This window comes from Mustela nivalis, assembly GCF_964662115.1.
Source record: "Mustela nivalis genome assembly, chromosome: 15".
Taxonomy (NCBI): Eukaryota; Metazoa; Chordata; class Mammalia; order Carnivora; family Mustelidae; genus Mustela; species Mustela nivalis.
In genome coordinates this window covers 57,073,383-57,101,017 of record NC_139034.1, presented here as the reverse complement: position 1 = coordinate 57,101,017, position 27,635 = coordinate 57,073,383, and the positions used below count along the sequence as shown (strand labels likewise).

Sequence of the window (27,635 nt, the reverse complement as noted above, 5' to 3'; positions counted from 1 at the left end):
TAAAAACAATCATGTCTAGATTTTGAATACCAGCTCCCACTAACTACAATTTATTTTAGGACTGGAACAGGCAAGGGAAAAGAAAAGCCTAGAAAATCTTGTGCTCAAAAGTAAGGAATTCCATAAAAAATGATGCAATTCTTTCAAGGGAATTAAAGAGCCAGCTTAAAAGGGCTCCCAGTAACCAATTAAAGGACAATTTTAAAATATTAAATTAAACTAAGTTCTTGAAAGACTTATGGGAATGAAAACACCGGGGGGCGGGGGGAATGTTTGCATAAAGCAACTAGGGATCATTTGGACTATAAACAACACAACTGGTCTTTTTCAGAAACCAAAAGTTTAAGTATCACAGTAAAATGACTCTCTAACCCTAGAGAGAGATGACCTCAGTTGAACTCTTAAACACTGCAACAATGAAGTGAGGCCTGGTCATCAACTTAAAGATGGCACTACACTCTTCCTTCTGCCCGGCCTATGATGCAATAATGTCCAGTTTATCATCATCTCCTGTTGAGACTTTAATCTTTTAACCTCTGTTTCTGTGTTCCTGCTTCCTCCAGTATGGAACCTTCTCCCTCCCTTCTCTTTATCCCTCAAGGATCAGTTTGAAAATAATAACCTCCTCCACTCTACCTACTCTATTTAAATTTATATAAGGACTTCCTCCTGGGGCACCTGGGTGCCCTAGTGGGTTAAGCCTCTGCCTTCAGCTCAGGTCATGATCTCAGGGTTCTGGGATTGAGCCCTGCATCAGGCTCTCTGCTCAGTGGGGAGCTTTCTTCCTCCCTCTCTGCCTGCCTCTCTGCCTGCCTGTGATCTCTCTCTCTGTGTCAAAATAAATAAATAAATAAATAAAGGACTTCCTCTTGCATGTTTGTATACAACAATGCACATACATCTGTTCTTTTCATGGAGCTATCCTCCAGTAGCTTTTGTGTGAGGATATGGAACATGTGCCATAGAAATTAAATTATTATATCATAAAATCATGATACCATATTTCCTGCACACCTCAGCTTGTGGACTGAGATCCATCCTAATAAAAATTAATTTTAAAAAATGTTGTAATAGGGACGCCTGGGTGGCTCAGTGGGTTAAGCCGCTGCCTTCGGCTCGGGTCATGATCTCAGGGTCCTGGGATCGAGTCCCGCATCGGGCTCTCTGCTCAGCAGCGAGCCTGCTTCCTCCTCTCTCTCTGCCTGCCTCTCTGCCTACTTGTGATCTCTGTCAAATAAATAAATAAAATCTTTAAAAAAAAAAATGTTGTAATAAATGATAACCAGACACTTCTAACAAGTCATAGAACTTATGTTGGCTGTTGCCTTTTTTTAAGAAAAGAACTACCTAGCATTTGGAACAGCACCAGAGATATGCCTAATATTCTTAAGATGATAATATATTATGCCAGCAGTTATAATTATTACCTGCTATATTGCCTTGAAAATTCCTTAATTAAAGAGTTTTATTTCCTCACCTTCTTCTGAAAAACTCCTTTCCTTTTCAATTTTTTCACCTTTGTTGCTTGTCTCAGATTCTTGATGTGTGAGTGCAAACATTCTTCAGTCCAGCCCATAAGAAAACTGTGGGTTGTAGAAGAAAATCTAATCACTACATGGACCATTTTGCTATTGTGATTGTCCATGCATTTAATGTTTGCAGATGCCATTAGAGAATTTCCATTTCAGTGGTCATCTTATGTCCTCTCTGTCAGATTGTAACAGCTCAGGTACTGCATGTGGGATATGCGGACCCTGACTGACACCTTTCTGCCTTGGCACTTTGCAACCCCTTACTGACCAGTGTAACTTTTTGATAAACCTGAATCTGTGTTTTATATTATATATAAGCTTTCATATTACTTTATAATAATGGGCAGGTTGATATAATACTCAGATTTCTACTACCATTATGAGATAAAGCAGTTTAAAATATTCATATAATTCTTAGATTAAAGGGCTATTTAGACTAATGAGTTTTTTTTTTAACAGAGATAGAGTGGGCTAAATTATAAGAATTTATAAATCATTGTGGATTTTACACAGAGAAATCACCATTTTTGTAAAGTTTGTAATGAGTATTATCAACAGTGAAAGTCATGTGTTTACATGGCATTTTCTTCTAAAATGTTTATGAAGGAAAAAGCAGAAGAAAGAAGAAAGCTTTAGAGAATTATTCAAAGCAACCAGAGGGACTTAATTACAGGAAAATAAGTCACTCATTTATTTAAAAACTCTGGCAAGAGGTGATGATTGCTGAGAAGCCATTCTGTTAAACACAGAGCATTGGGTATACACTGAAGTTCAAACTCTACCTGATACATGGGTTAGAACATTTATCCTTCTCTTGCTTCAAGCAACTCAGCTGCGTAAGGGACAAAACATCATGAATAAACAATGATAGTTTTTAAATGGATAGAAAGTAAAACATTTCAAAGAATATTTCTTGCAAGCCCCTAGAGGTGAGGGTATAAGTGGGGAAATGATAGGTTGCAGGATAAATTCCAAGACATCTTTTTAAAACACAGAAAACCATTATATCATTTACAAACTGATAAACATTTCTGTGGCTACAAAGAAAAAAATACGTACATTTACTTTCTGCCACAGGAATCATAAATAAATTGAATAGGTTATGTACAGTGGAATTTATTCATTAGACTGATGTAAAAAGTCAGAAGTATCTCAATGTTAACATGTCAAAGCTCTTCAATGTATTTTCCTATTTGAAATTCTACTCAATTTTTTATTGCTGTGAAAGATATAGTAAGCAGGGAGAGGATCCCTTCCTTTGTGCTACCTTACACTCTTAACTTTAAAGAGAACCTGTCGCAATATATGGCATTTAATTCTTTGCTTTTACAAGCTTGTCTTTTCCACTAACCCTGAGTGCCATCAATGTAGGACACATTTTATTCAGTTTTCTATGACTGGCACCTAATGTAGTTCTAGCATATAACAGGTGTTCAAAAAATAATTATGTGTAGTTGATATAGCTTGAATATTTAATTCTTACTCTTCCAAATATTCATATTCTGCAGCTCTATGAGGATTCTTAAATGCCCTTTGACACTTCCTGTATAATTAGAGCCAACTCACTCCTTTCGTTTCATTCCTATGAAGAAATTAAATTCTTGCATAATGCTTTCGTCCATGAGTCACTGGTTTAAATATTCCCACCAGAAAAGAAGTTGCATAAATTGAAGAAACTGAAGAAATTGTTGTCCTACCCCAACCCTGCCACTCTCCCACTGCTCAACATTACTGTAATATCTGAAGTGTACAACAGGGATTTTAACAGAACTGTCTGAACCAAAACTTAAGATTCAGAAAGAAAACAGAGCAAATACCATTGGTAATTTCATGTGGAAGCCATAGGACCTCTGTGCCCATCAAATTTCTGTCTACACAAATTCTTCACTCTACCCATGTGGCTGAGAGATGAGAAGGTAAGGAGAATTGAGTTATCGTCTCCAGAGCTCAAGTTATGGGACTTTCACAAGATATTTTCAGAGATGGGGAGGTTCTCCTGTCTGTGATACAGTTGCACTGCTCTTTGGTTTCTTTTTAAACTTTCTCCTCATACCTTAGACTCCTATTATGGAGAAGAAAACAAAAGTGCAGTTTCCTTTCTCTCTTTGATATTATTCTGATTCTTCTGCCCTATTAGCCACTTTGTTCCTCTTTTCTTTTCCTAGAATCTTTTCGGATCCCTTCTCTATTTGACTTTCCTCATGGCCAGAGTCTCTGCTTGTCCTCTTGGGTCTTCTCGTCTTGGTATGTCCTGGATCAGCTGTTCCCAACCCTCTTTCCTCACAAATCTGCCTTGTGTGTCTGGAGTCAGCCTTCTAGCTCCGATATCTCTGATCCTGACTGAACTCTGTGTACGTATCAGACTCTCAGAAACCTGCCAGTGTCTTTCTTCCACTTTCTCTGGACTTGAACAGTTACCTTCTTAAATCACTTGTGTTGAACCTGGAAGAATGTCTTCCCTGAGCCCCTTCCTGGCCTCATCTGGTCAGCTCCATCCCAGCCATCCGATACAGGCTGTCAGGTCCATGGTTCCGATCCTACTCCTGCTATGTAATGCTTTCTTTGGACATTTTTGGCAATACCTTCAACGAGCCAAGTTCAATGGAGGCTAACCCAGGCTTTTTGCTTAACAATTCTGAAATTATGTATCTGCTCAATAGTATGTGTAAATGCCTTCCCTTTCTTCAAAACCCACTTTGACTCTCTTCTTCTGTAACTTACCCTGATTCATTAGAAGCAGCAGTGTGATCTAAGTAAATTCCAAGGTCAGATAAGGAAGATACAATTTGGAAGAAGACAGAGGTTTGCCAAAGGCTGAAAGAGAAAATGAACAAGGAAGGAGATGGAGAGAAAGCAGAGGCGGGACAGCCAGCTGGCCAACAGTCTGTCTGAAAGGATGCACTGGCTTGCCCTCATTCTGAAGAGACAGGAGGTGATGGTCAGGTTCCTTGTCTGCTTCTCCCACTTTGACCTTGTAGTTTTGTTCTGAGGAGAGAGGGAGAAGTGACTAACTGTGCTCCAGAAGCTCCCCAGACCACTGTAGTTAGTCTCCGGCCAGCTGCCAAGGCCAGGGTGCAGCTGCCTCCATTATGGCCACTGACGAAGGGACAGCCTGCCTGTGAGAACTGCTCGCTCCTGGAGGGGCTGACAGCGCCCACGGAGATGGTGGCTGGCAAGGACCTGATCCCAGCCATGGCAGGTTTCCAAGCTCCATTTCTGGTGAAACAGCCTGATTTTGGCCACTGTGCCTGTTTCACATTTGCCTCCTGATTTATCATCCCCGTCCCCGCTCCCTGCAAAAGCTCTGTGCAGACAGCATGCCAGACTCTGCTGATCCCCAGAGGATGGGTTTTCCAAGGTAAGGAAAGGTCTAGGCTGCACTTCCACAGTCCTTCTGTCTCATTTTTATCATCAGGAGAATAGAAAATAAAGAGAAGAGGAGAGGGAAAAAGGTAAGCCTGTTGGCTCTTTAACTTAATGGCCTAAGTATTCATTTTTTGAAGTTTAAACTTTTCTTCCTAATTATAAGGGTAAAACCCACTGATGGCAGAAAAAATTTAAAAATACTGAAAACAAGGAAAAAAAAAGACTGGTTTCGTGCCAGTCTTTATGTAAAATGTAAGATATGGATATTTAAAAGTTTATTTATTTATTTGAGAGAGAGAGAGAGCATGCATGCAAGTGTGAGCAGGGAGAGGGGAAACTAGGGGGAGGGACATGCAGACTCCCTGCTGAGTGTAGAGCTCAGTTCCAGGACCCTGAGATCATGACTTGCGCCAAAGACAGAAGCTTAATCGACTTAGCACCCAGGTATCCCAAAAATGTAAGATATATTTATATGACATAGAACTAAATACATAATACAATTATCATACATATTATTTAATATATAAATCCAGGATCTATAATGAACTCCTCAAACTCAACATACACAAAACAGACAATCATATCAAAAAATGGGCAGAAGATATGGACAGACATTTCTTCAATGAAGACATATAAATGGCTATCAGACACTTGAAAAATGTTCATCATCACTAGGCATCAGGGAGATTCAAATTAAAACCACATTAAGATACCACCTTACATCAGTTAGAATGGCCAAAATTAGCAAGACAGGAAACAACATGTGTTGGAGGGGATGTGGAGAAAGGGGAACCCTCTTACACTGTTGGTGGGAATGCAAGTTGGTGCAGCCTCTTTGGAGAAGAGTGTGGAGATTCCTCAAGAAATTAAAAATAGAACTTCCCTATGACCCTGCCAATGCACTCCTGGGTATTTACCCCAAAGATACAGATGTAGTGAAAAGAAGGGCCATCTGTACCCCAATGTTTATAGCAGCAATGGCCACGGTCGCCAAACTGTGGAAAGAACTAAGATGCCCTTCAACGGACGAATGGATAAGGAAGATGTGGTCCATATACACTATGGAGTATTATGCCTCCATCAGAAAGGATGAATATCCAACTTTTGTAGCAACATGGACGGTACTGGAAGAGATTATGCTGAGTGAAATAAGTCAAGCAGAGAGAGTCAATTACCATATGGTTTCACTTATTTGTGGAGCGTAACAAATAGGACATGGGGAGGTAGAGAGGAGAAGGGAGTTGGGGGAAATTGGAAGGGGAGGTGAACCATGAGAGACTATGGACTCTGAAAAACAATCTAAAGGTTTTGAAGGGGCAGGGGATGGGAGGTTGTGGTACCAGGTGTTGGGTGTTATAGAGGGCACAGATTTCATGGAGCACTGGGTGTGGTGCAAAAATAATAAATACTGTTATGCTGAAAATAAAAAATAAATTTAAAAAATTAAAAAATATATATATAAAGTAAACAATTTGGCACATAATACAAACTACATTACAGTGTAATATGTAGCACTAAGTGTAGACCACACAGATAATATTACCTTAATTCTAAGATCTATATTTAACCTCAATTTAATATTTCTTATACTGGAATAACTGATGATCAATATATAGGATAAATTGATGACATACCTGTTTGAGTTTTTATAAAAATATTACATCATGAATCAACACTTTTTGTATCATTTACTATCTCCCATGCCAATACATATTCTTCTACCTCATGAATTTTTATAGTTGCATTATAATACATTATATGGATTTGCTCTGGTTTATTTAACCTACCTCTGCTTAAGAGCACTTTCACTTTCATCAGACCATATGGCTTTAGGTCTTTGGAGAGATGCAAGAGACAGAGGCAATCTGCTTACTTTCACAGCCTGGAGACTTTGAACTGGCCCCTCAGAGGACATTACCTTAAAAAAATGCATTTGTGCAAGGGTAGTTTCCATATTACCAGGTACATAAAGATGGGCTACCAATCCAGCTCTACCCATTTTAGCTTTTAGGACATTTTTTAGGGAAAGGAGTCAGCTCTGTTGGACCACTTCAACCTGGTGGTGGGGTCCCCGTCAGTGGAAACTTGGGAGGATGCTATACTGTTTTACTAATAGAGTGCCCCCTCTTGTACTCAAAAACTTGTATTTGTCGTTTACACTACAGCAGGCTTGCAGTGGCTGACGGTCCCGACAGACTCAAACACCTGAGGCCATTACAGACTAGCCTAAATAACTAAGGGGGATAAAGAAGGAAGTGTGAGAAAAGAAGTAAAAAGAAGACAAGTGGCAGGGTTATCTAAATAACTTCTTAAAATTAGAACAAGGTAACGTTCAGTGTTATGTTTTGTTTTACTGGGGGAGGGTAGTAACTTTTATAACATCAGTTGTTAAGATTTAGTTCATCATTGTCCAACACTTACTAAATGTCTGCCAAGAGCATGGTGATACCTAACCCCTTTCCAAATAGTGACCAGTGGGCAGCGGATGAGGCTAGAGGAGTGGGGGAAGAAGGAGGTTATGTCTGCATCTTTTATATTTGACGAATTACCTCTGAGCATATCCCTCCAATTCCACCATCAATTTGCTAGATTATTAGCTTTCTCAAAGTATGAAAGAGTAAAAGGTACTTGACCTTCCCTATCCTCTACTAGACAATTAGTATCTTTACAAAACTGGTCCGTAAGAACTATGTCTGATAATTAGCTTTTATACCTTTTTATATGTATATTTTTATGCGGGTTGATACTGGCAATAGACTAAATAAAATGTACCATAGATATTTGAAAGCAGTCAGTCTCAAAGGGATGGGGTAGTGTGATTTAGCAATTGACAACTAGAGCATAAACAATAGTCTTGTTTCCAAGGTACAGTTATAACAGCAACCTACAGCTAATGCTTTTCAACATGAGATTATAGGTTGTATAGCAAGATAAGCAGAGAACTCACATCAGTTTCAATAATATTTGATGTCCTCTGCCCAAAGCCTTTTCTGCCAAGTTTACCTAGAAATTTTATTTGCTTATGATTACATTAAATCAGCATTAATCACAGTCTAATTCATTTGGATCATTGTTAATTATGGTTACCAAATATTCTTGAAGTACCTGTATAATATTAGAATTGAGAAACTAATCATATGGTCAATAAGTAGCAGTTATCAGTATTGAAATAAGCTTACAATTATAATTCTATTAGGAATGATTTATGACTCACTGTATTACAAAATAATAATATTTCAAAGTAGAATGCGTTGGCATTTATGCTTATTAGGGAATCTAAAAGTGTCTTTCTTTCTATATTTTAGTGTTGACAGTTAACATTGAGGAGCAAAGTAGAGATGGACATCATTAATTAAGACAATTATAGAGAGCTATGTTGCTTTGCAATAAAATATTTTTACTGTAATGAAGTATATAGCATTCTGATCTAAATTTTTTTCCAGAACAAATATCCCTATGTAATTTTAAAATATATTATTCAGTAAGCTTAGCTAGATTAATAAATCATCCACCAATGTCCTGAAACATATTATCTTACTTGATTTTTGTTTTGATTCTTTCCCTTTCCCTTTTGTTTTCCCTAACATCACAAATGGCTGTTTTCAATTTCTTAAGAACTGTGGGATTTCAATGCTGAGAGGGATTGAAATATTCCTCCAGTCCAACTTTTTAATAAAGAAATGAAGAAATTGAGGCCAGAGAAGCAGAAACCCTCTGCTAGAGCCATGTAGCTAACTAATGATGAAATATGGGCTAGAATTAATATTCTTTCAACTCCTGACTCAGTGCTCTTTTCATATTCAATTTTGTGTAGGCTTTAAAAAATAATAATAATAGTAGTAATTATTATTAATAATTAATAATAATAATAAATATATTCTTCACTCTAGAATGGTGCTTATATCAAAATTATCATGTCCCTGAGTATTTTCTATTAAATGTTGGTGCAAAATAAAATTTACTTTATTCTTTCTTATTATCTCTTTAATTTCTGGGTCACTAAGTTGTATATTCTAACATTTGTATTATAGTCATGCATATTTGGCTGAGTTTAGGCAATAACTCCTTAGGGAATGAAGAAGGCTCTGTATATTTAAAATGAGGACCACAGGGATACTCAATCTCCAGAGATACCAATTAGAGACCATTAAGGACAAGTTCTGAGCTCTTGATGCCAGGGCAAGGGGGAGAGAGGAACCTCACACCTCACAGAGATGCTGAATTGGTTTAGGAAAATCAGAATTTTAACCTGAATTGATTGAATCTGGCTATAGATTAAAATAGGACTGAAGGGGCACCTGGGTGGTTCAGTGGGTTAAAGCCTCCGCCTTCAGCTCAGGTCACGATCCCAGGGTCCTGGGATGGAGCCCTGAATCGGGCTCTCTGCTCAGCAGAGAGCCTGCCTCCTCCTCTCTCTGCCTGCCCCTCTGCCTACTTGTGATCACTCTCTGTCAAATAAATAAATAAAATCTTTTTAAAAAATAAAATAAAATAAAATAGGGTTGAAGACACAAACTTGATTATAAAAAAATTAAATTACAGGTCTTATACTCTTATTTTATTTTTATTTATTTATTTTTTTGGAGAGAGAGCACATGCAAGAAGCAGCAGAGGGGCAGAGGGAGAGAGAGGATCTTAGGCAGGTTTCATGCCTAGCGTGGAGCCCAATGCCAGGCTTGATCTGAGATCATGACCTGAGCTGAAATCAAGAGTCAGACGCTTAACTGACTGAGCCACCGGCTGCCCCATAGGTCTTACATTCTTGGGCTTTGTAGATCAAGGTGTTGTGGTTTTTTTTTTGTTGTTGTTGTTGTTTGTTTTAATGTCTATTATACTTGTATTGCTCTATATTGATCTTTTGATATATTTGATTCTATTACTAAACTATAAAGTCCTACGTATTAAGGACCGTAAATTAGTCATCTTTGTACTCGCCAACCCTTGGTATACTGGACACAATGAAGGATTGTTTCCATATTAGATTGATTGTAAAAGTGGCCGCGGTGACTCCCCACCCAGTAGCCTTGCTTCATGCTTCTAACTTTACAGCTCCTCCTATTGAGGGGGAGAGTCTCTTTTTCTGCCTTTTGAAACTGGCTGCTTTTTTCATCGGCTTTGCCTAACGGATTGTGATGAAAGTAACAGTGTTTTGTTTCTGAACCTTGACCTGGAAGTCTTCTGTACTTCTGCTCACTTCCTTGAGATCCAGTCATCACTCTGTCAGTCAGACCAACTAATCTGCTGGATGCTGAGAGGCCACATGGAGGAGAAGCCAGTGTCCCACCTGACACTCTCCTCAACCAATCTGTGTCCAGTCAGCACCCAAACATAGAAAGCATCTGTATGATGTGCAGAGCCACCTGCCCAGTCCACAGCATTCTGTAGATGCACCAGCAGGCCCAGCTGAGACCAGAAGAAACACTCAGCTGATTGAGAACCTCATGAGTGATAACAAATGCTTATTGTTTTAAGCCACTGAGTTGGGGGGATGGCTTGTTACACAGCAGTATTTTGGCAATAAGTAACTGATACACTTCCTGAAATAAATTAATGATTTACTCAAAAACAAACACAAAATGAGGGTAATAAGAAAGTGGTGAAACGGTATTCATGGTCTCAGGTTTCTTGGCTTTTAGGACTCCTTTCATTATATTTTTTTCCTCTAATGCCCCAATAAGCATTGGTGTATTCTAAAGAGCAATGATCCAGAAAGGGGTGTCTACATATTTGCCTCTTTCTAGATGCAGGGAGTTAGGCACGTCAGCAGTCATGGCATCAGTTTACTCTTTTATGGAACAGAGATCATGATGCTACCTTGTCATCTCCACAGGATTATTGTATTGAATGGGAAAATATTTGGGACCATGCTTCAAAAGCTACTGCATGGCCTGCACCTGCTGAATAAAGAAACACAGCTGCCAGCCCCTTTGGTGGAGGGTGAGAGGAGGCTGAGAGAATGCAGGAGGAGTGGGAGAAGCGTGGGAAGATTGATAATCCTGGGGACACCTAGGGTCAAATGGTAACTGTGAAACTACACACATACTTCACTCTTTACTGGCATTATCAAGTTTGGTGATGGATTTCTTTTCTTGACAAATTGCCATTGCAGGTTATTTCCTAGATGATATTTCCACAAATGGAAAATCATTCTCCATCACCTGAATGGCACTAAAGAAAGTTATTATTTCACATCTGATTCCATAGAGCTTGCATTTAGATTTACCAGCAAGAGGGTTAATAAAAACAGAACTATAGCCAATAGCAATTGAAAAATGTCACTTCTCTATCTGGCTACAATGTGTCACCTTATAGGTTGCATCCTCTGAATGATAAAACATAATTTACTGCATCAAAAAGTAAATCTGAAACCCATTTCTACTTTCTCCACAACATGAGACCTGTTTAAGGAGATTTTCTATTGACTTTGAAATAGAAAAGAAATGCTGAGGGAGAAGATAAAAAATGAACATGTTTAAAGGTGGTCCTTTAATATTTATGTGAAAAGAACTAGTAATATAATAGCTTTGTTTGTTGATTGATAACTGACTTACCTATAAAAATATTTAAATTAATTTTCAATTTATCTGAAGAAACTGTTAGGTTATTAATATATGACTTTAAGTTTCTTTAACTGCTATGTAGCTTCATGCCTTTGCTCTCTGATTACTGAGTAAGAAGAAAAGTTTAATAGCAGTGATTTCTTCTGCATAACATTTTGATAAAAAAAGTCTATTCAAAACAAAAAGAGTTGTGATTCTCTCTTTTAATCATTGTTTTAGAGATGCATATTTAATGTGGCATTTTTAATTTTAAAAATTTCTATGAAGGGTTGCCTGGGTGGCTCAGCTAGTTGGGAGTCTGCCTTCAGCTTGGGATGAAGTCTCACATTGGGCTTCTTGCTCAGCGGGGAGCCTGTTTCTCCCTCTGCCTCTGCCTGCTGCTCCCCCTGCTTGTGCTCTCTCTCTTTCTTTGTCTGGTAAATAAATAAATGAATTCTTTAAAAATTTTAAGAATTTAATAATCACACATATTTTTTATTTTTGATGGCCAAGTGGCAATAATGAGGGGTCTGTGATATGTCATTCTTTTGGTGGCAGGGCGGTGGCCTGAACCTTAATCATTCATTCATTCAATAATGATTACATACTTATATCCAAAACCATTAATTCCTCAAAATATTTTTCACATGAGATGTTGGGCAGAGTGCTAAATATGTCTGAAGACATGTTATATTCAGTTTTGTTCTCTAACATTTATATAAGTTGGCTTTCCTATTAGATTATAATGTCTCTTTCCTCTTCCTTTTCATATTCTATCTTTATCATCACTGTCAACATCATATCTTATCTTTTATCAATCTTTGCATTCAGTGGCTGGCAGATATTAGGTAGTCAATAAAAGTTTGTTAAGTTAATATTAACTTAAAAATAACATTATTTACTTGTGGCGAGGTCAAGTGCTGTGTTGTTTTAAATAAAATATTAAATTATCCTAACAAATCTATGAAATAGATACTGCTATTCTCAGCTTACAGATAAGAAATTCTATGCTTGGAGAATTTAGCTCACTGGCTCAAAGTCACAGAAGTGGTCAGGTACAGAAAGCGTGGTATAGATCTCACCAAAGGATGCTGTGAGAAAATTATGTAACTTCTACTTCTGTTTTTATCCAAATAGATTAAAAAGCTTTCATAACATTTAATTAACAGATTAATAATTAATATCTCTATGCTTTTTATTTCAAAATGTTTACTGATAGGAGTACAACCAAAAATTTTTAAACTGCTATTATAAATGAGAGTTTCATAAACTGGGGGTTGTGACCCACTGGCTAGAAAAATGAGTCTAGAAGATTTGGCCCAAGGTTTCATTTGAATGAGATAGAATAGGATGGGAAAAGATAGAAAAGAATGTAAACAAATGGAGTGAAATGGAATGGACCCAAATGGAATAGAGAATATCAATAAGATTTATGTGTTTTAAATTTTGTTTTGGAAAATTTTGTTTTAGGTGTATCTGCACATATGCTGTTGTGATCCATTAAAACCCCATCTTCCTGTGGGTCACAATCAAAACAGTTATTCTAAACCACTACATTCTATAAAAAGCTATAGGCCTAGGCACTACAGACATTTTATTTGGCCAGCAAACAAGCAGAAATTGATTTCCACGAGTTATGGCACACATTCTTTAGGTCCCATCAGACTGCAGTGTCATCCTGCTCAATTTGCAAACAATTTTACCTGCTTCATGGTTGTAGACAGCTGAATTTGGGGACCAGATCTTCACTCTCTCTTATCCATTCATTTCAGCTGTCTCCATAATTGATTTTAACCATATGACAAATCCTCTGGCTAATAATCCAAACAGATATATGAGACCTTCTTGTAGACAGACTCATCCAGTCCAGTTGTTCCATCTTAGTGCATGATATTACAAAGAGAACGCAGAATAAAAGCTATAGCCTGACGTTGATAAGAGCTACTATTTCTGAGAACTTGCTAAATGTCTGACACTGTGCTACAGCTTTTATGTAATTTTTAGTCCTGAAAGTGATTATATAACTAGTTATATTTACAGGTGAGGAAATTAGGGCTTAAAGAGATAAGTTATCTTACGCAGTGGTACATAGCCATGTGGCAGAACCACAAGTCATGCTCAGATATGTCCAAGCCAAACTCCTTACCTAATCTCCCATCAATATTAGGTGCATGGCTGGACATTTTATTTTCAAAAACTGAAAGACATATTCTGGTTTCGAAAAAGAGTACAATCTGTTTCACCCTTCCGTGACTACTTTCTGAGCCTACGCTTTTATTACTTCTCACCCAGGACCGTCCAAATAGGGCCTCCAACTTTCCTTCTTCTAATCCAATCTAAATACTGGTGACCTTTCTATAACATTGCCTTAGCTCCCCTTTACCTATGCCACTTTGTGATAGGCAGAAGTTCCAAATCTTCACCAACACCACTTCCATCATCGTCATCATCATAGCTTGATAGCGTCTCTCTCTTTTTTTTGACTTATGTATCCTTTGACTACACACAATAAGTGGCCAGTAAAAGTTTAACAAATACGTTAAAAATACTTACACAGCTCTTAGTGCATCACCAAGCTCCAGCTAGAAAATGCTGCCCATTTTCACTTCCCTCCCCCGTGGGCTCCCCTGCCCCTTACAGGACTAAAATCTTCCTTGAAGACTAGACTATCTGGTAGTCCGCTGTGTGGGCTCTGCATTTTGTAGATAGTCAGTGCTCTTACTTGAATGGAAAAGTAATATACTATTACATGAAGGCACTTCAGCATAATTAATGGGCCGCACACTTAAAAGAACTGAGAAGGTAAGAGATAGACCATTCTCTGTATCGTGGATGCTATTTTCTAAAGCTAAATGTAGTGGTACTAACTGAATGGAAGTTTAGGTTATTTTATCTCTGGTTAAAAATGAAAAGCTTTGATCTTAAGCACTATTATACCTTCTTTTCGCTGTGGCAATAATTCCCTCCTGAAACTCACTAAAGTCCTAATTCTTAAAGAGGATGCTAAAGCAATATGGTTTACTCAAAAACTAGCACTCTGTTTACATGGCTCCTTTTAAAACTTTCCTTAAGCTCTTCTTCCTTTTTACAAAACAGGTTTTTCTCATTAGCAACACGTGTTGAATTTCAAGGTCGGACTCTTAGTGGAGTAGTAAGCAGCATTTAGCCGGAGGGCAAAGGTGCCACAGTCTGGAAGTGCTCAGAAGTTCTTAGTAAATGGAGACTCAGAGTCAGAAATGGGTGTGGGAAATGGAGGGTCATCAAATAATCAAAAAAGAAAAAGAAAAGGCAAAATACCAAGAAATTGCAAGGAGTCAAGGGAATAAAAGACAGAAACCCTTTTAAACAAGATGCAGTTTCAGAACTAGCTTGAATAGGGAGAAAATGAGCCCATAGCAGGGAAGATGGCATAAAAACACAAAACAAAAGGGGCGCCTGGGTGGCTCAGTGGGTTAAAGCCTCTGCCTTCGGCTCAGGTCATGATCTCAGGGCCCTGGGATCGGGTCCTGCATCGGGCTCTCTGCTCCGCAGAAAGCCTGCTTCCTCCTCTCTCTCTCTCTCTGGCTGCCGCTCTACCTACTTGTGATCTCTGTCTGTCAAATAAATAAATAAAATCTTAAAAAAAAAAAACTGATTATGGGATATGATTGGAAACAGCACATTCACACCCTCCTTATATTAAAATAAAGGGAAAATGTTACTTTTCCTTTTTAATTTCACAGGAACATAAGAACATGGAATTAGATCATTTTGCTTAATCCCTTTGATATCAATAAAAGAAAATAAGTGCCATCTGAATACAAGTTACTATTTTTCTGTCCTACCTTTTCCAGGGTGAGTTGCAAACATACTTATTGCACATATGCATTGTGAATGATGTTGAACATAAAGTTAATTGACCTTAATGAACAGAACAGGTAAAACCATCCTTCTGGAATTCTACACAGAAGCACTCTTCAGAATGCCTCTTTAGAAAAAGCAACAGGGTTTGGGAGTATTTTTAGATACTGCTACCTAGGCAGGATTTTCGGTAGAAATATGGGCTGTAAAAGACATACTGATGTCTTTGGGATCTGTGTGGACGCTTGGAGGTGATTAGACAGGCTACTAGGATAATCTGTTTTGGGGACAGAGCATATTTGGGAGATAAAATGAATGAAAGCAAAGGATTTCTTAGGAATCCTACCTACATTTTATACTTGGTTTATACTCTTTCCAGCTGTGAAAGGCTCAGCCTAGGTAGCCCAGAGCCAGTGCTGTCACTTTGAGATGTGTGAATTTAGCTGCACTCCAGCTGTTTGCTATCAAGGCTAATATAAGAGGCAGTATGGTGCCTTTACCTGGCTGAAGACTTTTCACCAGTATAAAATGTCACACACCTCTTGTTGAAAGTCTGCTTATTCCTCTAATTTCATCACTGTCTGAGTTTTATTGCACTGGGGAGTTCTTATTCCTGTCCTCCATATAAGTAAGCTTTTAGTAAATTAACTGAGTGGGTGGGCAGCATGGGAAACTATTGGAGAACAGGGTTATGGGAAAGGGGAGGCATTTTTCTTCCGCCCCCTTATGTTCTTCCAGCTGCTGGAGGCTATTAAGGCCTTTAAACCTTGTTTATTAGCTGGGGGTTTTGAGCTCCACATCAGTGCTGGTGGGTGTTTTTATTCGATGTCTGCTGACTCACTTGTGTTTTGAAGTACATTCTATGTCAATTCTCAAATGTGACTTTTGAGAATGAGAGGAAATTACATTTTTAAAGATAAAACTTGATATTTCCATACGCTTAATTTACCTCAGTACCTGCCTATGATGTTAGTCAGCGTTTAAATGTCAGGGAGAAGAATTTAGCACTACTGTTTCTCCACCCCCTTATTTTCAGGCTTATTTTTCTGCCTCAGAAGTGTTTGTTTTTGTCTTTGGTATAAAGCGCTAGTTCTATTGAACGATCTTTGGGTTTGTTATGGTTGCACATATTATAAACTTCAAAATAATTATTACTTCTGCTTAACATGGCATATTTTAATCTTTTGCATTTTACAATGAAAAGAGAAGAATATTCTTTACCTCATTTATTTTGGAATGTGTACTCTGTACTAAGCACCATGCCAGTCACTGGAATAATGGACAGATGAGATCCTTCGATTTCATAGAAGTTGTAGTTACTGAACACACGCATCTATTCCTAGAACAGCAACTAACCATGGTATGCAGTGCTGTCCATTCAACATAAAAAGAAGGCTCGTGGTCTAAAGCAATGCACCAACACCAGTTCTTTTCTGCTATGCATATCCCACACCTTGCTGTTTTGAATGTTTCTATTTGCATACTGCATACTGGCTGACTTCAAGTGGGGAAAAAAGTAGTCCTGAGAATGGGAGCTTAGTTCAGCCATAAATAAAATGCTGCTGGAGTGAATACAGGTTAAACATAAAAAGCAGAGTAACACTCAATCAAAAGGGAAACAAAACGACAGCCTGGAGATTATTTCCTGAATGAATTATAACTGGCCATTTGAAGAAGCCTCAAAAGACAGAGTAGTATCCGAGTATCATTCAGCTTGATGCGGCTTTAGGGAAATAGAGACAAGGGATAAATTTGCTACTTGGTCAGGTCTGGTCCTTCTCTCAGAGCTCAGATAGTAGAAGGGCAGGGACATTTAAATATGTACTGAAAAGTGTCTCTTGAAACCATGTAGTCAGTGATTTTTAATGACACTTTAAAAATGTTCTAAGAACCTGCCTTTCGAACTTTAATATGTATACAAGTTATCCAGTGATGTCATTAAAATGGCAATTCTGATTCGGCAGATCTGGGGCAAGGCCTGGCAGTTTGCATTTCTACCAAACTCTCAGGTTGATGCCTATGCCTCTAGTTCCAGAACTACACTTGAAGGAGCAAGACGGTAAGCGCAAGTGGCAACATTTCCAGTGAGTTTGGTGGCAGTGCCAGTAGACATGGCAGATTTACAAAAGAGCCCTCTGATCATGCTTTTCTAGTGACAAATCAAACCTAAATAGGATACTTATGACTAGAAGTTAGTAATTAAAATTCAGAAATACTTCAGAGGCATTAAAAGCAGTAGAAATAAAAATATACTTTACATTAGAAAAATTTGTGGGATAGAAAATAGTCAATGGGATTTGAAGTAAATATGCTAAAGAGAATAAATAACGGGGAAATACATTATAAAAGCAATGTTAAGGATTGGTAGGCAAGTTTGGAATGTGGTTTTAGACCACAAATAAAATCTTTCTTTGTGAGTAGTGATTGGGAGAGTCGGTTACATGGATAAAACATTTATTAAACCATTTCTCTCCGGTAAGCATATCATGAAATGTAAATTGGTATACATGTATTTAATGACTCATTCACTTGTTATAAAATAAAACATAACTGCAGTCATTATGTAGTCTATCAAGTAATTGAGCCCCTTTTAGTTCTGTGCATTTGTCATTCATTGGCTCTCCAGGGACCGAGGCTTTTGTTCAGTTCATGCCCTTATATTACTAAAGATGTATTCATCACATTATTTTTTTATTTATGTATTTACCACACAGTTTATGTTGCATGGCAGTGATGGCTTGTTCATTCTAGCACTTTCTTGAGTGGAATCAATAGTTAAAAATTTTCAAATCTCTTACTAGATCTTGAGTGTAAAGATGATCTGACCATTCTGTATGTTATGAAAAATCATTTAAGTTGATAATTGATGTCAGAAAAAGTGCTTAAAGTTAGAACACATAGTGCCTAATAGAAATAGATTTTGGTCCTTTTTAAAAATATTTTATTAAGGCGCCTGGGTGGCTCAGTGGGTTAAGCCGCTGACTTCGGCTCAGGTCATGGTCTCAGGGTCCTGGGATCGAGTCCCACATCGGGCTCTCTGCTCAGCGGAGAGCCTGTTTCCCTCTCTCTCTCTCTGCCTGCCTCTCCATCTACTTGTGATTTCTCTCTGTCAAATAAATAAATAAAATCTTTAAAAAAAATATTTTATTTATTTGAGAGGGTGGGAGAGAGAGAGAGAGAGAGCGTGGGCAGAGGGAAGGGGCAGAGGCAGAGAGAGAAGCAGACTTCCTGCTGAGCAGGGAGCCCGCCATCATTGCAGGACTCTGGGATCATGATCTGAGCCAAAGGCAGACACCGAACCTACTGAGCTACCCAGGCACTCCTATTTTAGTCTTCGTACTTGAAAATAGACAGGAAAAATATTGTAAATAATAGCCATTGGCATGATGGTGAGAAAATATGAAATATAGAAAGTCACTAGCCAGCATCTCAGTTTCTGTGAAGATGTATAATCCCAAATAATGAGTGCCCATTAAAAGAGTCACTTGATGAACTAGACTCTGAGCCAAACTGAGCCATACTGAAGGAGCATCTTTTAAATAAAAAATAAAAAGTTTATAATACTGATTTCTAATCAGTTGCTTTTACATTATCTTCAATTCAGTAAATATTAAATTTTTACTAAATGCCAGGAATTCTGCTGGACACCAAACAGAAAGGTATTCTGCAATCAGTGGTCACCCTTCTGGTGAGGTCTGTGCCTAACTCTCCTACCTTGAATTATGGCATCCTACCCATGTGTTGCATACACATTCTCTGAGATCAGAATTACATACGAATATACAAAACTGAGATGGCTTGGAGCTTGCCAAAAGAAAAAGAACAAGTTATGCAAGTCGGATGCAATCTGTAATATAGAATTTATATGAAGTTATTGGAAAAATGTCATTGATGTGACTGAAAGATGCCCTAAAGTGAAAAATAAGTCAATTTTCCCTCAAATCCCATTTTATTTTGAAGGAAATTTAGTCTTCGTATTTAGCGTTTAGGTATCAGTAAGTTCACACATTAATGGATATCCCAGGTTTTTTTCTTTTTCAAGAAATAAAACATATATATGATGAATTTAATGCTTGTAGTCATTTAGAAAGTCACTAATGAGACTGCAACCATTTAGTTTACTTCATAGGAACCTATATTTCTCAATTTCCTTAGAAAACTAGAAACTCTTTTAATGTATCATACTATGACATTTATGGTGTGTGTGAGACAGAGAAAGAGATTGATAAATATTTAAGTACTTAATGAAATAATATTTCAGTATCCAAATGCAGGTATTCAGGAGGGAGCTGATAAAGTAGTTAAGAGTACCTCTCAAGAAAATAACATATTTGACCTCCACTCCTCCCTCAGTGTTATCATTTTTTAATTTTCTCTTTCATTATTAGGATTCAGTAAGCTCCCCAAATGACAATAACTTTTTTTTTTTTTTCTTGAGAACCATTCCAACAGAATCAGGTTGTTGCCATTCTGATATTGATGATCCAGGTCTTAAACATAATTCTGATCTTATAAAAACCAAGACACTAAAATAAAAAAACCTAGACATCTGGTAACTAAAGGCAATCCAATTCTCCAGTTGTCAGGCCCTATTACCTCTTTTCTCAGCAGCCCTATTTTGCAGGTCTGTTTTCAGGAAAGAACAATGTACCTCTCACAGTACATGACATGCTTGATCTAGGAAAGTAACATCCTGTTTAAAATATATTACAAGACTTGGGTTTTGCCTTATTACAGACTATACGATGCTACACCTGGTTACATCTTCTGTCTAAATCCTACAGGTTAAGAAGAGATCAATCGCAAACCTGTAGCCTTGTGAAAGGATCATTCCCTAGATATTGACAGAAACCATCTCAGGGACCTATCCTCCCTGGGGAAGTCTTACATCTATGGGATTTATTCCAGTAACCTGTTCAAAAGAAGAGGTGTACTATATACGGTGCCCTGGAATACTGTGTCTTGTCCAATAGGACATTTATAGCTCGACAGGGTTTTTTTGTTTCCTTTTTTTAAATATAATTTTAGTTCTGTAGTATTCTTTCTTCCAATGTGCTTTTTCCTGATGAGGCCTTCATTTAATGTAAAGCATAAGCTTGTAGCACTTCCCAATTTTTATAAAATATTTTTTATGGAAACTGAGTAACATCTACTTAAAAACGTTTGTGCCACAAGATGATAGTTTCTAAGTCTCCAACATACATATATGATGAAAATACCCTTTCCTGTGATGGATATGACACTGGTTAGTAAGTTCGTGAGCTGCCATTGTAGAAAAAAAAAACCCATAGGTTCTGGGTTCTGTGTGTTCTCTACTAATATTCACTTAGTCTTAGAAACAGCCAAGCCTCAATTTTAATTACATCCATGCAAAGTCAAGCATGTGTCATTGCCTTCGACACTATTGTTAGGTGTCAATCATTTGTTTGTACTCTGGACTAGGTGGGACATTCCAGTTATACTTGCAAGATGGTATATTTGCATGTCCTCTGGAAATGGCAGTGGTAGCATTGGCCCTCTGCTCCTATGCTGTGGGCATAAAACCAAACTGGAGACCGGAACTGAAGAACCCTTTGTGGAAGCTTGAGATGTGTGAGAAGAAGAGCTATGTATTTAAAGTACACAATTTAAAGCATGTAATTGTTGGCTTCAGGCACCACTGAAAATAAATTTCCCAAAGGCAATAAAAAATCAGTGTAATTGAGGGATGGGGAAAATTATCAGAGGGCATGAACATCCATGGCCATAGATACCTTTTTTTTTCCCAGTGCACACTTATAATTATTCTGTAAGAATTTTTAAAAATATATCATTAGTGGAAATTCAATTTTCTCCCTCTGTGTATTGGTAGGGAGTGGGTTGATATGAACCTGTGCCTATGAAAAGAATATAAAGTCAGAAAATAAATGCCCCTCCATATGTGCTAGACTTGCCTTTGGTTGGACACTCATATGCTTCAAAACAAAACAAAGGCATTGCTGATTCTTACTTGCTGATTTGCAAGTAAGTAGGACTGCATAGTACAGAGGGCAAAGCCTAAAAAATTATTACAAGGACTAATATTACTTATGACTTAAGCAAAGTGCAATAACCTCACTTCATTGTTTATGACATTAATATGTATCACCTAATATCATTGACAAAATTACTCTTCCAAATTCTATTTAAACAGGTTTTGCTAAACCCGTGTACAAAGAGATTGGGTTATAAGCTATGCTTCTAAGTGAGTTTATAGAGTGAAATTCAAAATTAAATGCCCTTAACTCTTAAGGTTGCTTCTGACTCCCTTACAAGAATCAATACTGTGAAAGGTGTTTGATAGACCAAGGTCATGAACTCCCCAGGAAGCTCTCTGAAGGATGTGAAGGAGGATAAATTGCTTCCCTTTCCTGCCAGTGCCAAAGCACTCCTGTGTCTCAGCTCTGGAAATGCATATGGAAACAATTGCTCCTGGACCATTTCCTCTGCCCTCCAAGTGGGCTGTGGCCTCTCCACGTCTGGAGTGTCTGGAATGTTAGCCACACTGCTCAGCACGGAGGTCAAGGGTTAGTTCAGCCCACCCTGAACAATGCTCCCTCCCTAGACCTTACTGTTCAAAATAAAGGAGCAAATCCACAGTATTGTTGAGTTTAGTTCATTTATTATAGCATCTGACTGATCCAACACCATGTTTCTCAAACAAGAAACTCAGCAAGATTAAAAATACTTGCTCAAGGTGAAACTGCTAGTTAAATAACAAAAGGGATAGGATTAGAACCCAGGTTCTAATCTCACTCTTCATTTTATTTCATTTCACATCTACCTCCCACGTGGCTTTATAGTTTCCCTGGGAGTCTAGGCTACCAAGTTTAGAGAAGTGAGTCATGAAAGACTTCCATCCATTCCATCAGAGTCCTTCTTGTGGGAAAAAGACAGGCTTAATCTTTTATTTGTACTGAAAATTGATGACATACTTAGCTTTTACGCCTGTGTGTCTTGTTATGGTTTCTCAGTGCAGTACAATGTTTTATGGAGCTGAAGGTGATATTATTTAAAATGTGATTTTACTTGAGAATATGTGGACAATAAGACAGGTATAAAGTCTTCTCCCTTTTACCTCTAACTTGTATGGTTTTAAGATAAAAATACAATTTCAAAGGAGATAGTACTGTTTATTACAATAATGCAGCATATACTCCAATTTGACTTACAATCCAAATCTCATTATTAAAAAAAATTAAACCTGTAATTTATCAGTGAATAAGCCGCTTAGTACTTCCCAAGTCATGTTGATATGAAAGAACAACCCGTTGGCATACTTTTTGGTTTTGATTATGTATTTTGCTTATTTATAGAATCATTTTGGAGGGGCACTATGATATCATTGCATCCAATTTCCACAATTTACAGATAAAACATGAAGGTCCACAGGGATTAAAGGATTTGTTGAGTGCCACACCGGTAGTAATTGGGGCAAACCAGCATTCAGGTCTGAAACTGGTCTTTTTCACTACACTATGCTATCTGCCAGTTTGCTTTAATTTGATTTTTTGTATGTGGTTTGACACTTTGCAATTAGTTTAGGAAACTTTCCTCAAAGTGGCAATGCTAATTTCTCCATTTTTAAAAATATAGAAACCTTTCATGTAGGACCCTGGGATCATGACCTGAGTCAAAGGCAGAGGCTTTAACCCACTGAGCCACCCAGGTGTCCCTATTTTCTGTGATTTTGAGCACATCCTTACTTTTTGGCACTTTCAGGTGGTCTAGACTCATGTAGTATATTTCCAGCCTTAGCCATAACATTATTTCTCTAAGAAGCCTTAGTTCTTTTTAGGAGAAACCAAGATCTAGGTTCTAGATATGTTTGTTGCTACTGGGGTATTGTTGCTTCTGGCCCTCTCAATTGGCAAAAGAACAAAATAGATTTGAGCATACTAATCTGTTTGTATACATATATGTTTATTTATGTATCCATTTGCATTTATATCAAGATAATATGAGTTTTTATTTATGCCTCCCATTCTAATCCATTACCGTATGGCTAATTCTAGCCTTTCCCCTCTTGCTTGTATGTAACCTGTCACGCAAATAGTGAGAAATCTATCTCCCTCAATCTACCATGCATTTACTTAATTGTTTGATTCCAATATACATGTTAGTCCTTTCAGAATTAACTTGTACTTATTATGAAAAATAGAACTGTATCAACTACAGTACAGTTCTTCTGTACAGTTCCTTTTGTGTTTAGTCTTGCAATGTCTACCCACTTCCATAGTTACTTAGGACACCATCGTTTTGTTCAGCCTCCATTAGTGACAGTATTTTATGCATTTGTTACACAGATTCTTTTGGTCATAGTCTGCTTTCTGTTCTAGGACTTCCGAATTTCCTGAATGATTTCTTTAAATCACATATACTAAAGTTTAATTTATTATTTATTATTATAATTATTATAATATATCATATAATCCAGGACCTGATCCACTATATTAATTATACAGTAATATGTTATTATAACAATTACATAATTATCATGTAATTATTATCATTTATTATTTATTTATTAGCTTTATGTATGCTTGTATTTGTTTAATTATCTTAAAGAATATTTATTTATTTATTTGAGAGAGAGCAAGAACAAGAGTGAGAATAGAGGGGGAGAGGGAGAAGCAGAATCCCTGCTCAGCAGGGAGCCTGATACAGGGCTCCATCCCAGGACCCTGGGATCATGATCTAACCCAGACGAAGGCAGATGCTTAACAACTGAGTCATCCAGGCAACCCAACTTTTTTTTTTTTAATTAAAACCTAACTTTTTCAGATCAATTTTAGACTAAAATTCAGTCTTTAAAAAAAATTAATGTGATTTTTTTAAAAGAGTAGTTCTAGGTTCAAAGAAGAATTGAGCAGAAAGTACCGAGATTTCCCATATACCACCCCCTGCCACCCCACATGCATAGCCTCCACTATTAACAATATCCAACATCAGAGTGGCATATTTATTACAAGTAAGTAGCGTATATTAACACATCATAATTACTGAAAGTCTGTAGGTTACATTATTGTTTACTTTAGGTTTTGTACATTATATAGGTTTGGATAAATCTATGATGCCTGTCTCTGTCATGATGGTATAATACCATCATTGCCCTACAGTTCCTCTCCACTTAACCTGTTCAACCCCTTCCCAAATCCCTGGCATCCACTGATTGATTTTTTTAATTGTCTCCATAGTTTTGCCTTTTCCAGAATGTCATATAGTTGGAAGCATACAGTATGTGGCCTTTTCAGAGTGGTTTCTTTCACGTAGTAGTAAACATTTAACTTTTCAACATCTTGGTTGGTTCCAAGTTTTGGCTATTATAAATAAGGCTGCTGTAAATATCTTTGTGAAGGTTTTGTGTGGACCTAAGTTTTTACCTCTTGAGTAAATACTAAGAAGTGTGATTGCTGGATTGTATGGTATGAGTATGTTTAGTTTTGTAAGAAACTGTCAAACTGTCTTCCCAGGTGACTATACCATTTGCTTTCAAAGCAACATATGAGAGTTTCTATTCTCCACATCCTACCAGCAGTTAGTGTTGTCGGTGTCTAAATTTTGACCAATCTAATAGGTGTGTAGTGGTATCTTATTGTTATTTTAATTTCCATGTCCCTCTTTATATGTTATGTGGAGTATGGTACACTTTTTGTGCTATAAATTTCTATAGGTTTTGACAAATGCACAATTATCTACTCTTAAATAATCATACAGAATAGTTTCACTACTCTAAAAAAATCCCCTGTGCTACTCCTATTCAAACCTCTAACCTCTTCTAACCACTGACAAGCACTAATTGGTTGGCATCTGTATAACCTTATCAGGCTGACTTCTTTATGTGAATATACCACAGTTTGTTTATCTACTCACTTACTGAAGGACATCCTGGTTGCTTCCAATTTTTGCTGATTTTATAAATAAAGGTACTCAAAACATTTGCATGTAGATTTTTGTGTGGACATACATTTTCAGATTTGTTGGTTAGATAACTAGGAGCATTATTATTGGATTGTAGACTACATATAGCTTTTTAAGGAAGTGCCAAATTGTTTTTCAAAGTGGTATTATCACCTTTCATTCCCAGGAGCAGAATGAGACTTCTTGTTGTTCTACATCATCACTAGCCTTTCATGTTGTCAGTTGTTTGGATTTTTGTCATTTGAATAGGTGTATAATGGTACCACGTTGTTTTAGTTTCCCTACAACAAATAATGTGAGTACCTTTTCAAGTGTTTGACATCCTTTTTTTTTTAATGGTGAGATGTCTGTTTAGTTTCTTTACCCATTTTTTGAAAATTAAATTTTTTCTTGAGTTTTAAGTTTTAAGAGTTCTTTGTGTGATTTAGATCCAAGTTCTTTTTTTTTTTTTTTTTGTATCAGATATCTGTTTTGCAAATATTTTTTAAAATATTGCTGTGGTTACAATAATATATTAACATTTTATTTATACATTAATGATAATCCTAAATTTGCTATAAAAATTGAAGCAGAGTTGAAGATTTAAGGAAAAGCCCATTAAACTTAAGAAATGACATATTTCCAGGGGTGCCTGAGTGGCCCAGTAGATTAAGAATTGGATTCTTGGTTTAAGCTCAGGTTGTGACCTCAGGGTTATGAGATCAAGCCCCAAATGTGGCTCTGCACTCAGTGTACAGTCTGCTCAAGTTTCTCTTTTCCTTTCCCTCTGTCCCTTCCCCTTCTGATAAATAAATAAATAAGTCTATTAAAAAAAAATAAAGGGAAAGCAATTACATATTCCTTTTACCTGAAATTGGTTATGACCCTTAGAAATATAAGCAATGTTGTTTCCTTTCTTTTGATTAATCTCCCAGCAACAGGTGCTATTGCTTAACTCGCAGTCATTCTCCTATATTTCTTGCTAATAGCACTCCTATTTTATTCTCTGCAAATGGCAGTATGCCCACTCTTAGGAGTGACTCATGAGTGCCCAAGCCATTTATGGTAATGGCTTCGCCAATGTCGACACAGAAGTAACCCCTTGTCAGTACAATGTAAAGATGGAGAGGAAGGGGTGTTAGAGCACTTTAGGGAAAGGTTTTTCTCTCTTATAAAAGAGAAGGCCACGTGACAGAGTTTTCTTTTGACCCTTTCCTTCCCTCCTACTTTGGATTCTCTTGAGAATGTGAAGTCTAGAGCTTCCAGCTGTCTTGCAACCATGAGATGACAAGCCTGAAGACAAATGTCAACATACTGAGAAGGTGAAAGTGTAGAATGAAATGAGGTCCTTGATGACATTATGAGCCAATTTTGGAAAACCTACTTCCAAATATCTTGCTTTAGTGAAAATTAAAATTGTATTATTGAGCCAGTGCTTTTAAATCTTTACACATTGTGGCTATATATAAAATCCTATTTGTTTAGTAAGGTGCAATAAACACGTAAAAGTCCTCACAAAGACAAGTTGTATAGGAATTTTGATTGCCTTAAGCAGCCCCTTTTGGCCACTAATACAGTGCCTAAGACTGCCATCTTAGCCACCCATTCATGGCACACTATTGCACAGTGGTTGAGAAGTTCTGGTTTCGAACACATTCTCTAATTGGAAACAGAATACATTCTACTTATTATACATACAAAGTGAAGATTTAAACCGAAGCAAAATGTTTCTTGTCATAGAAGTCAATTAGCCTATTGGATATCGTCTTATATGAGAAAGGTTCACATTTGTATTCTGTGATTGCCCTAACTTGTGGAAACGTCTTGGTCTTCTGGAATATACCTGAGAGAGTTGTGTTAGAAAGGCATGTTATCTCTTTACTCATACTGTGCTTTTAATTTAATTGCTTTGGTGTATTATGGTAGGCTAGCATCTTCAGAAGAGATATCTATGCAGTAAAATAATTTTAAAGTGTTGTCTGAGTAACTATTTGAACAGCTGGATCCAATTCATAATACGGAAATCACACCAAGCAGATTCAAGTGAAAAAGTAACTAAAAACAGGTCCAGTAATCAGGATCTCCGAGAATGCAAGGAAGCCTCAATGCACTCTCATGGCTCTCTTTCCAATATACCAAAGAGCACTGGGGTTACTCCAGTGCAGAGTTCCCTCATGATGAACAAAGATGACAGTGTTGTAGTTAGGTAATTTTTAAAGGGCTTACAAGGTCTTGTTTCCAAATAAGGACTGCAATCCCTAAAGAGACAATATTTCTAAGCATTTCTTATTCATAATTAAATAGGTTTTCTGGCAGCAGACAATGAAATTCACAGGATTTATATTGACTCTTTCTGTTGGGAATAAATTGTAGATTCTGGATATCTCTGAATCACATTCTAACGCTCAGATTTTTATTTATTATTACAAGGCCGTTAAAG

The 27,635-nt window shown here is 37.2% G+C and overlaps 1 long non-coding RNA gene across 1 annotated transcript in view; it reads left to right on the top strand.

The window, feature by feature from the left end:
- Positions 1 to 3,339: 3,339 nt before the first annotated feature.
- Positions 3,340 to 27,635, top strand: part of LOC309849300 — a 97,157-nt gene continuing 72,861 nt past the window's right edge. The window contains exon 1 of the long non-coding RNA XR_014303639.1: positions 3,340 to 3,448. This is a non-coding gene — a long non-coding RNA (uncharacterized lncRNA). The remainder of the gene's footprint in view (positions 3,449 to 27,635) is intronic.